General features: G+C 31.9%; 2 long non-coding RNA genes across 3 annotated transcripts; both read left to right on the forward strand.

Moving 5' to 3' along the window:
• The first annotated feature begins 1,697 nt into the window (after nt 1–1,697).
• On the forward strand, nt 1,698–2,137 carry LOC145804712 (uncharacterized). The gene is made up of 3 exons (XR_014347023.1): nt 1,698–1,756; nt 1,849–1,961; nt 2,049–2,137. It is a non-coding gene; the product is annotated as an uncharacterized LOC145804712 (long non-coding RNA).
• Nucleotides 2,138–2,209: 72 nt separating this feature from the next.
• On the forward strand, nt 2,210–3,174 carry LOC145804713 (uncharacterized). 2 transcript variants are annotated; one of them, XR_014347025.1, is made up of 4 exons: nt 2,210–2,307; nt 2,395–2,490; nt 2,572–2,706; nt 2,784–3,174. It is a non-coding gene; the product is annotated as an uncharacterized LOC145804713 (long non-coding RNA). The 2 variants fall into 2 exon arrangements; XR_014347024.1 differs by having other exon boundaries at nt 2,238–2,490.
• The last annotated feature ends 3,488 nt before the right edge of the window (nt 3,175–6,662 follow it).

Genomic DNA, 6,662 nt, shown 5'->3' on the forward strand with positions numbered 1-6,662 from the left:
AAATCAATTGGCTTTGGAGGTTTATTAGAGCTTAAATGCACGAGATTGCCACGACAACTCTGTGAATGGTTGGTTGGTTGTTTTAATCATACATCTCGGTGTTTATTCGTTCATGGTAAAAGAATAATTATAACACCATTTGATGTAAGCCACATATTACGACTTCCTTGTGAGGGATCAATTATAAACGTAAATGGGGACCACACTGATATTGAAGAGTTGTCGAACAAGTATGGTGTTAAGAAGTGTGGTTCTATTTCATTGAGGTCTTTAAGGAATGAGTTGTCTAATATGAAAGTAGATGGGGATGATTTTAAGGGAAGATTTGTATTGTACATTCTAGGTTCTCTTTTGTGCCCTACATCGGAGTTGTCAATAAATCGTTGTTTTCTCCATTCCTTGAAAGATATGTCTTCTTTACATAAGTTAAATTGGTCAAAACTCGTCTTAGACTTTTTAGTCGATGGTGTGCGAAAGTACAAGGACAAAGGAGAAGGAAAGGGACAACGAGGAATTCGAGGTTGCTTGTTTTTTTCTGATGGTATGTTTCTAAATCATGGTAAACAAATGATTGTCTATTTAGTGCATTCTTGAACTTACTAATCATTACATAACCATATCATGTAGTTATTCTACATTGAGCATGTGACACCTGCTGTGGATTTTGTTAGTCCATGTGCAAGTAGACAAGCACCTCGTTTAGTATATTGGACAGATGAGGTGATTAAAAAGAGAATCTCCATGTTAGAAAAACTTCAATACCAAAACAACAAGAAGGTAATCTTATGTGTTATATAATTTAATTTGTATGCGTGTTGTAATTAAAGAATTCGTTTAACATGTTTGTTATTATTTTCTTAATAGGTTGGTTTTATTGTTGAAGATAATGATGTGAGTGTAGAGCCAAACATAAATGCACGGCTAAGTAATGTTGAAAAAGAAGTGAAAGATTTGAGAGGAGACTTAAATAACTTAGTCGTTGGTGTCAGTCAATCAATAGAATCTGCCAAAGAAGAGATTTTGATAGCAATTGCAAAGGTAGCTAATGGGTCATGGGCTATTGAGAAGGAGAAACACTCTCATGATATCGATTGTCAATTGAAAAATGAAGATATCTTGGATGACAAATGGAGTCCCCCACCTTATGCTTTCCAATATCGTACGTCTCCTATGGATAAACAACTAAAACAAGAAAATGAGGGATTGCCTAAGATTCCATTAAGTAATCAGTTCACATCATCCATATCTCCATTTGCCCCATTTTTTAGTGAACATGAGCTACTACCACCAAAGTTACCAAAAGTGATTTTAAAAAGGTCAATTCCGGTAGATGATGGTGCCGAGTCTTCAACAGTTTTGCCTTATCATATGAAGCTTAGGAGGGAAAGCAAACGAAAAAAAAGCAAACATATACTCTCACCCTATGATGTTGAACTTGGCAAGGTAAAATACATTATTATTATTATTATTATTATTATTATTATTATTATTATTACTATTTGTTTTGTTTTGTTGTTAGAATTGAAAGTAGTTATTGATTTATTTGTGTTATGTAGAAATATAATATAACAAGCAAACAACTTGACATGTTGCCTAAATATGCACAAGAGGTAATAAATAATATTTGTACACATAACAATTTTTTTAAAAACAATTCATTACAAATGAACTTAGTCACGGACTGATTTATGTTATACAGGAAGCTACAATGAAAAATAAACAAGTTGTTGTGTTTCCTGAACAACATTCGATAAAGGTATACTTATGTTTTATTATAGAAACTCATTTTTAGGAGAATATTCAATTACATACTTTATGAAAATGTTATTAATTATTGGTTAAAAACAGATTTCTGAGTTGTTGAGTATGCCAACTCCCATGAAAGGATTTGATTTGCCACCGCTTTCAGTTGAGGATAAATTGATAAGAGACTATTTGTTTCATCGTAGTAAATTGGAAAGGTTCTATTTCTTTCAAGAAATATTTTCTTTTATGTTTTATGTATTTATATTGTCACATTGACATGTATCACTTAATTAATATGATAGTGAAATTCTTATTAACTTTGATATTCAACATGGAACGCGCAAAAACATATGGACATTAGATCGTGGTTGTTGGCTTGATGGACAAGTAAGTAGTAAACCACTGCTCAAATGAATTTATAATGTACAAGATAATTGCATTTATTGATGAGTTGTTGTTTCTTAAATAATTACTTTAGTTGCTTTGCAATTTACATTAAAGCAAAAGGATCGTATCCCAGATGCGAAATATCCAGCGTGGTATCTACCTACATATTTTTCGGTAATTTACTTATGCATTTTACAATTAAAAGCATTTGACTACGTAGTTTGTGTTATTGATATTTATACTAATTTTTATGAGTTGTAGCAACATATTTTGCAACACAAGGTTCATAAGCCAAACATGCTCAAGTCCTATTTTGGAACAAAACGGTACACGGGAAAAATTGAATCATGTGAAAGGGTATTGATTTGTTATTATCTCACTTCACTTTTGTTTAATATGTTAATGAATATGATAGTGCTGATTATTGATTTAATATAGGTGTACATTCCAATTAATGATGCGGGTGAACATTGGTATATGTGTGTGGTATACATGCGACAACAAGTGGTATATATCCTTGATCCGTATATATCAAGAAGAAGTAGAACTCGGCCAACTCAAGTAAAAAAAGTGGTATATATCCTTGTACAATGTCGTTATTTGTATTTTGTATTGCATGTTTTCCTACTAATTAGTTATGTAAATAACAGGTTGAAGTGTTACATGACTTATTGGGAATTCAGTACAAGAATGCATATACAAATAAAATTACCAAGTTTCCAATTAGAACACTTGAATAGCTTCCACAACAAAGTAATGGCTATGATTGTGGAATGCATGTCATTAAGTATTTTGAATTGGTGCAATTTATTGATTCCGAAGCTTGTTTGCTTCAATTTGACTCGTGGGATGCTAGACAAAGATTAGCACTGGGCTTAGTTCGAGATGCAAACAATAAAATTGGGTCAAGAGTGATAGAATTGGCTTGTGATAGATAATTGTCATGTATCATTGATGTTGTTGCATGTTCATACTTGAATTATGTGAATTTCAACTGAATTTGTTTTGGGGAGGATGTAGAGCAAATGGATTTTAATCGTATGATTTTTGTCGTTTTTTAGTAATTTGGATTTGGATTGTACATGGGCAGGGTTTAAATTAATTATGACTTACCACTTTATTATACTTCAATGACTCCACTTACAATTTCATTATTCTTTACTTACCATTTTATTCAACCATACTTACTAGTTAAAAAGACTCTACTTACAAGTTTATTAGACTTAACTTACAACTCAAATAAGCCTCACTTACTACCACTCAAATAAATTCCATTTACTACTTTATTACTCTTTGCTTACTATTTTATTCAATCATACTTACCAGTTAAAAAGACTCTACTTACTAGTTTATTAGACTTAACTTACCACTCAAATAATTCTCACTTACTACCACTCAAATAAATTCCACTTGCTACTTTATTACTCTTTGCTTACTATTTTATTCAATCATACTTACTAGTTAAAAAGACTCTACTTACTAGTTTATTAGACTTAACTTACCACTCAAATAATTCTCACTTACTACCACTCAAATAAATTCCACTTGCTACTTTATTACTCTTTACTTACTATTTTATTCAATCATACTTACTAGTTAAAAAGACTCTACTTACTAGTTTATTAGACTTAACTTATCACTCAAATAAGTCTCACTTACTACCACTCAAATAAATTCCACTTGCTACTTCATTACTATTTTCTTACTATTTTATTCAATCATACTTACTAGTTAAAAAGACTTTACTTACTAGTTTATTAGACTTAACTTACCACTCAAATAAGTCTCACTTACGACCACTCAAATAAATTTCACTTACTACTTTATTACTCTTTGCTTACCATGTTATTCAACCATACTTACTACTTAAAAAGACTCTACTTACTAGTTTATTAGACTTTACTACTCAAATAAGTCTCACTTACTACCACTCAAATAAACTCCACTTACTACTTTATTACTCTTTACTTACCATTTTATTCAATCTTACTTACTAGTTAAAAAGACTCTACTTACTAGTTTATTAGACTTAACTTATCACTCAAATAAGCCTCACTTACTACCACTCAAATAAACTCCACTTACTACTTTATTACTCTGTACTTACCATTTTATTCAATCTTACTTACTAGTTAAAAAGACTCTACTTACTAGTTTATTAGACTTAACTTATCACTCAAATAAACTCCACTTACTACTTTATTACTCTTTACTTACCATTTTATTCAATCTTACTTACTAGTTAAAAAGACTCTACTTGCTAGTTTATTAGACTTAACTTACCACTCAAATAAATTATACTCACTACTTTATTACTCTTTGACTATTCACATGTGACTCATATAATTCACATGTGACTACTGAAAATGATTGATCATGACACTAGTACATATGACTATTGACCATTCAAATGATTGAACATGATTGACATGACATTAGTACATATGACTATTCACATGTGACTATTAACCATGATTAAAATAATACTAATAGATCACGTGTGACACCCTTATTTAACCTCACTTGTATACATCACACTTCACTACAAGCCTAAGTACTCAAAATGCCTAAACGAAAATCTGAAAATATTGCATCATCTAGCTCTACATTTAGTCATGGTAGTGATGATGATTTTCAGACGCCTCCAACAATAGGTTCCTATACTGATCCATTAGGAAAGACATGGTATGGAACCAAACGTCACTTCCATAATAAACCTCTTTTCATGCATGATCCATGGCAATCAGATGTGGGTCATGTAATTGTTGGTCATGCATACAATCATCCACCACATGGGGTTAATGTTGACAGAAACAACTTGCAATGGCAAGACCTCTTCGAAAAACGTTGTGAACTTGAGATATATTGTCGATGGCATGGGCTACGGGTTCCAAGGGCACGTTCAGCTGAACTATGCAGAAACAAATCATGCGATGATGCAACAGTCATATCAAGGCTACAGAGAGAGAATACACAGATGCAACGAAAATTGGATAGATTTCATTACATTGAATATGCCAAGAAAAAATCTCATTTTGATTGTGACAATGCTATCACAACAATCATTGAAGATCCATTGCTGGTTTCTGATCCAGACATTTCAGACTTCTCTGATGATAGTGATGATGACTTTGTAAACTATTTGCCAAATAGTTTATGTGTTCGTGGAAAACCATTATGTTGTTACGAACATGGTGAATAAAATCGTAATGGTAATTATTGTGTTGATGAATGGTAAGTAGCATAAGAACAATTAGTAAGCATTGCCTTATAGATATAAGTCATACAACTTTTTACATTTCATTTACTATTCAAATAAACTTTACTTACTACCACTCAAATAAACTCCACTTACTACTTCATTACTCTTGGCTTACCATTTTATTCAATCATACTTACTAGTCAAGAAGACTCTATTTACCAGTTTGTTGGGTTTGACTTACCACTCAAATAAACCTCACTTACTACTACTTAAAATAGACTCCACTTACTACATTACTTACCATTACGTTGTTATGAATATGATGAATGAAATCATAGTGGTAAGTATTGTGTTTGAGAATAGTAAAAGTCTTACACTATCATTTGTCTTATACATATAAAAAGTCACATGCCTTATAAATATAAGCCTTATACAAACGAGTAATGTCACACAAAAAATCAAAATATAAGGCTGATTGCTTTGATTGTCTCAAAGATTGTTACAATCACTTTGACAAGTCAATTGTCCCTCCTACGACACGGCCATAAATGCTGTCAGGAGTTTCTGAGCATGTACGTACCTACATAATGTAACTAATAATTAATAAATTCTGAAACATAAATTTTGTGAATAAAAGTTAAATAAAAAATTATTACCACAAAGTTAGGATAGATATTGGAATCGCATCCCATTATATTGTAGTCAGTTCCAACAAAAGTAGGGTGCCCATTGGAACCATATCCCATTATATTGTAGTCACTATTAGTAAAAGTAAGGTCGACATTGAAACCACCTTCTTGGTGCAACATGCTTGCCCCTGATACATAAGTATCTTGTGTAGGAAAAGAATCAATATTCTCATTTTCTAGTTTTGGACACTTATTCCTCGTATGACCAGTACCTCGGTAACAAAACACATTACACTTAGGATATAAATTTAATTATAATTCAATACACTTACTAGATAAATTAAATTGTTAGATACCAATGACCACATTTTCTTGGCTTTGAAAACTTATCATTTGCAACAGAACGACTTCCTTTCGTCTTTGTAAAGGGAGGATCACCAACACTAAAATGTAAACATGTCCCTTCAACATTAGCTTTTCCTTTTGTTCCATTTCCTTCAACATGTTGGACATACAAATCTTTCATTCGACATGTTAACTTTGTCACTGCATCCCTAGCTTCTTCGTATCCATTGGTTAAGTGCGAAGCATAATAGCACATCTCAGTATATGCACTTGACAATGCACCGAACCGTGTTGTTTGCGTAACCCATTCATGATTCATGGCATGATCACTTGGTCGATATTGTACATTCCAT

Source organism: Camellia sinensis, chromosome 12 (genome assembly GCF_055761805.1).
Source record: "Camellia sinensis isolate YWXY chromosome 12, ASM5576180v1, whole genome shotgun sequence".
Lineage (NCBI taxonomy): Eukaryota > Viridiplantae > Streptophyta > Magnoliopsida > Ericales > Theaceae > Camellia > Camellia sinensis.